The following is a 6,024-nucleotide window of genomic DNA, read 5'->3' on the forward strand; positions in this document are numbered from 1 at the left end:
ATACATCTCATCCTCCCAAAGGGGTTTACCCTGTTCAACTACTTAATAGTGGAAACTGGTCTTTCCTTTGCCTGGATATACCAATCCCTCTTATCTCATTCCATGTCTTTTCTTTTTGCCAACAACATTTGTTACCTTCTAATGTTCTTGTAGCTAACTTTTTAAAAAATGTTTGTTCTTTATTGTCTTAGTATAGCATACCTGCAAGTGCCTTACATATACCTAGCAGATATTTTACTATATTTCTGCTCATACCTAAGTGCCAGTTTCTGCATCTTTGAGCTTGACAGTTTCCCTCTGGATCTGTAGAAAACTGTTCTGTGTGTGGGAGACTGAATATGTGGAGACAGTAACAATCTAAAAGAAGCTCTCAAACAACTTCCATGAGTTAGTCCGCAATTATGCCAGCTCTCTCAAGCCTTTTGTGCCTAATTCTCAAGACTGTTTAATTTTTATTGCCCAGAGTTTCTCCCAATACTGACACTCTCTTACTATGATAATTGACATAACAATTTGTCATTGATTGGTTGCCTTCATATCCCTAATTCAATTGCTTACTATTATACCTTCCAAAACATCTACTTCTAAATAAATTATTTGCACTCAAACTCAGGATCTGCATTTGAAAAAAAACAAAACAAAACAAAACAAACTAGGACATCAACTAGAGGGTAAGTTTCATGAAAGCAAGGATTTTTTCTTTTACTACTATTACTATTATTTTAATTGATGTATCTCAAATCCCTATGATAGTGTCAAGTACAGAGTAGGTATACAAATATTTGTGGAATGAGTTCATGAACTTAGTTAATACTTTCCAGAAATATTCCCTACTAATGATACTCACAAAAAGTATGAGTTTTCATAACTTATGTTTAGAATTTTGAGTGCCAATTTTAGAAATGTAAAAGTAAACCTCATTGCTATTGCATTTTAAGAGTTATTTAATAATTTAAAATGATTTCTTTAATAATTAGTGATTTTTTATTTCTAAAGTTTTCTTATGGTTATTTATATTTTCTGTATGAATTGGCTTATTCTTTGTAGTTTGGGGGCAGAGATGTAAAATATTTTATTATTTACTTTTTTCACAAGTATTTTTCCTTATTTTTAAAAATCTTCCAATATATTTTATGTCTAGAAATTTTATGTTTATGTAGTTGAATCAATTGATCTTTTTTGAGATTCTTCCTATACCCGCACTCAAAATATTATGTTTTCTTCTAGCATTATGCGTCTTTTAAAATTATGTTCACTCTTTATTTTACCCAGAATCTGTTTGTATTTCAGATGATTGCTTTCTCTTTAGAATAGATAGCTAATTACCACAGCGCTGTTTCTTGAATGTATTGAATTGTATTTGGAAGAATGAGTATGGTTTAACTAGGAGGATAAGGAAGGGAAGGAATTTTCAGCAAATGTAATCGCATGGTAGAAGATAAAAGTACAATTAAAAAAATAGTGGAATCTATGACCTATAAATAATTTAGCACATGACTGGAAAAATAGTTTGGAACTCTACACTTAGTTCTGGATCCCAGTTCTATTATACTACTATATCTTTTAAATGAGCGGATGGTACCTGTGGCAGAGATAGTAATGCTTACCAAGTAATCCACATGCTCCCCTACATGTCCCAGCCTCCCTTGCAGTTATGTTTAAGCCATGTAATTCGTTCTGTACAAAAAGCTGTGAGTGGAAGTTACGGCAATCCTGTCTGGGCTGATGCGGTAAAGAGTATGAGGTTACTCTAGTCTCCTTTTCTCCTTCTGTGGAGCTGTCAGAGGAGCTATGTTGAAAATGCCGGCTGAGATGGCAGAAACTTCATCAGCCTAGGTCTGTATGAGCAGAGTCCATAGACAATCCATGTGGGACATTTAATGAGTGTGAAAAATAAGCCTTTATTGTATTTGATTTCTAAAATACAGGAGATAACTTTCTGCAGCGTCACTTACTTTGTCTTGACTAAAATTGTATCTAAAACCACAACATTAAGTGAAACTCATTATCCCTTACTCCAAAACTATTGCCCCATCAAATTTTCTAATTTCTGTTAATGGCAGTCCTTAGTTTCATAGGAATGGTCTGAGGATTAAATAAATGAATACATTTGGGGAACTTAAAATTTAGCAGCCTCACAGTAAGTGTTTAATATCATCATTTTAATTTTTGTTAGTTACTTGGGTGCAGAATCCTGGATTTGCTTTAGCTTAAGCCTTATTCTAATTTCATTCGTTACCAGTATATTTATTCTAACTCCTAAAGTTAGCATTAAATCAAGCTGACTCCTATATCCTCTCCTGCCACCTTAGTTCAAGCTTGACTTAGTCCATTGTAATAGTCTTATAACTGGAGTGCCTTCCATTATAAGATTAGTTTTGCTATTATAGAGGAAATACAGTCAATCAGATTTCTCTCAAACTTAAATTGTTGAGTGCTTTCCTATTGCATATTAGGGATAAATTTTCACTTCAGGTTCTCTATGATGGAAGCCCAACTTACAATTAGGCTTGGTTGTACATCAAACCCTACTATGTTTTCTCTAACCCTACTATATTACTATCCTCAAACCATATCCCATATTTTTCTGCTTATATGCTTTATTGGGGTGCAAATGTTAGTTATTATGCAAATACTCTAAATCTCAATTAAGATCCAAACTCAAATATCACCCTTCCTAAAAGTCTTCCATGGTTTTCCTAAGTAGAAGAAACGTCTGCTGAATTCTTAAGGCATATTGCATCCTCCTGAAATTGCTCTATATCTTTATCACATCTATAAGATATTACATATTTAATATCTTATAGAAACTCATCTTTAATTTTAATTACCCCTTAAAATAGCATCCTATATCTCATGGGTGAATGATGTGTTTCTTGAATATAGAAGTGGGTAAAAGCTAATAAATGAGAAGTTAGAAAATTTTCATGCTGAGTTCTGCAAAGCCTACATTTCTTTTGCAGAATTTAGTTTTTATTTATGTATTTATTTAGGGTCTATTTTTAATTCAAATCATTTGATTGAATCCAGTGCATTTATTAATTATTAAATAAAACATTTAAGTTATCTTCTTTTACTTTTCTACAAGGTAATGTTTATGTCATTTTTTTCTTAACAGAAAATCAATGACAGGTTTAAATTTCCCTTGTATAAAAGCCTGGATTAAAATATACCTACAGAGGGGCGCCTGGGTGGCGCAGTCGGTTAAGCGTCCGGCTTCAGCCAGGTCACGATCTCGCGGTCTGTGAGTTCGAGCCCCGCGTCAGGCTCTGGGCTGATGGCTCGGAGCCTGGAGCCTGTTTCCAATTCTGTGTGTCTCCCTCTCTCTCTGCCCCTTCCCCGTTCATGCTCTGTCTCTCTCTGTCCCAAAAATAAATAAAAAACATTGAAAAAAAAATTAAAAAAAAAAAAAATATATACCTACAGAGGCAACATGAAATAGCAAAATTAGAAAAAAAAATGGTTTAGGGGGACACTAAAGCTAAATGGTGCTACACTTTGAAAGAAAGAAGATATGGAAGGTCCTGTAAAGCAGCTGCAATTATAAATGTTAATAAGAAACCATGAAAGAACAAGAACTATAAATGAGTCTTTTAAAAAGTAGAGAACTATGATAAATTGTGGTACTATGGATAGTCACAATTAGCAAAATGGAAAATAATTAAATAAATCGAATGAGAGCAGATATAGTGATAAATGAGGTTAGACTTGTTCAAGAACTCTGTCATTAGCAGTATCTTTCTGTTGGTGAAGAAAAAAATGAGAGAAAGAATTTTTCTGTGAAAATAAAAGATAGGTGTCTATGCCCTATTATACTTATTGAAATGGTGGTCTGGCAGTGAGCTATCCACAGGGATGATAATCTACAAATAGGCAAATGTCCCTGAATCCTCAGGGATGCAACCTCTGTCGCATGACTGCCACTCAAGCAAGTACTTGGAAGATTTAGGTCACTAAAGACTAACCTTTTCCTGCCTGTGTTTTCCTTTGCCTAGTGTGGCTATGAATTACACAGCAGGGAAGGGGTTTGTCTGTGCTCATTAAAGACACAGGATTGAACACATATGGTTTCTAATACCTAAGTTTAACTGTGGTAACCCTTTAGAATATTCCTAAGGAAACAGTGACCTACCATACCAGTAATTCTTAAAAATACAACTCCAGAGGTATAAATTATAGATCCAATTCTAGATTAAAAAAAGAAACAAAAGAAAAAAATTGACTGTTGGCCTAAGAAACATGGCCTAATCTCAAATTCCAGGATTGGTGTTGTGTCCACATATATCTCTGAAATAATGGAACTGTCAGGCCTGTGTCTAGAGCTCTCCAAAATTGAACCCATTAGTGTAATCTGTGCAGAAATGGGTATACTGACTGTTCTTATTTAGTTCTTCCCATTCAAATTAAGTTAGAGCCACAGACTTAACTTAGAAGTCACAGTTATATGCTGACATTAACAGGCCAACAGTTACTGGCCTTCAGACACTGCTTTTACCCTAATACCTATCGCTTTCAGTCACTGCCTACATGTTAGAGTTACTTTGGTGTGGGAAAGATGTACTACTCAGGAAACATATATAAATTCTAAAGATACAAGCTTGATAACTGCTATGCTGTCCATAGGTAGGAAAATTACTGATTTCTGGTTTTTACTAAATTACATAAAGCTTCTCAGCCTAAGCCAAGCTGCCGTTTTATTAATTTCTTGAAGAGATGATCTAAGCTCTACTTAAATATCTGATGCCGGGGCGCCTGGGTGGCTTGGTCGGTTAAGCGTCCGACTTCAGCTCAGGTCATGATCTCGCAGCCCGTGAGTTCAAGCCCCGCGTCGGGCTCTGTGCTGACCGCTCAGAGCCTGGAGCCTGTTTCAGATTCTGTGTCTCCCTCTCTCTCTGCCCCTCCCCTGTTCATGCTCTGTCTCTTTCTGTCTCAAAAATAAATAAACGTTAAAAAAAATTATTTTAAATATCTGATGCCATTTCATCCCTGTTGTGAGTCGCTACAACTACATATATTTAACTTTGCTCCTTCAACATGTATTGAAAGTCTCCTAATGGGAAACACTGTTTTAAGCATTATGTATAAAAAATTGAGTTATACAGAAGAAGCTCTGTGTAAAGATTATATTTGGTGGGCAAGGCAGACAACAAACAGATAAATACAAAATAATTAGTATAGTATCTTGAGCGTAAAACAGGATGATGTGCTAGAGATGAAGTGGGCAGGTAAGGCCTTTCCGAGAAGACAACATTAAAGTTAATTCCTGAATTTTGAAGGGTGAGCCATTCAAATATCCTAGAATAAAGGTTTAAGATTTGAATGAAACTGCTATATTTGAGGGACAGAAAGATAGTCAGTATAGTGTACTGAGTTGGGGGCAGAGTGGTGGTGTGTGTGGTCAGAAGTTGGTAGGGGTAGATACTGAGGTCTATTGTATGTAACTATGTTATATTCTAAGTGTAAAGGGAAGCTTTTGGTTGTTCTTAAGCAGAGGAACAAAGCACTGTGATTTATATTTTAAAAAATCCTTCTGTTTGCTCTGTTGAGAATGGATTGGAAAGGGGCAAGGGTGGAAGCAGAGACATCCATTAGAAGTTCGTTGCAATAATCTAGATAAAAGACGATGACTTGGGTGACAACAGAAAAGATGATGAACGGTTAAGTTCATCAGAACTGCTTGAGAGTAGGGTCAGTGGGTGGTGAACACAGTTTTTCTCTAGATATGTTAGTTTTGAGATGCCTATTAGAACCCCAGGTAGGAATATCAGGTAGATAGTTCCATGTATGAATCTGCAGTTTGAGTAAGGCCTCAAGTCTGAATGCATACATTTAGAGGGCAAAGGTGCATAATTGTATTTAAAGCCATGAGCTGAATGAAATTGTCAATGAATATATGGACAAAATCATGGATTCTAGATCCAGTGAAAAGTCTAGTGGAAGTGGAGAAGCCAGAATAGGAGATTCGGAAATGGCAGGCAGTAAAGAAGGAAGAGAACTAGGAAAGAGGTATCTTGAATATATGGA

The sequence above is a fragment of the Neofelis nebulosa genome, chromosome 3, assembly GCF_028018385.1.
Source record: "Neofelis nebulosa isolate mNeoNeb1 chromosome 3, mNeoNeb1.pri, whole genome shotgun sequence".
Classification (NCBI taxonomy): domain Eukaryota; kingdom Metazoa; phylum Chordata; class Mammalia; order Carnivora; family Felidae; genus Neofelis; species Neofelis nebulosa.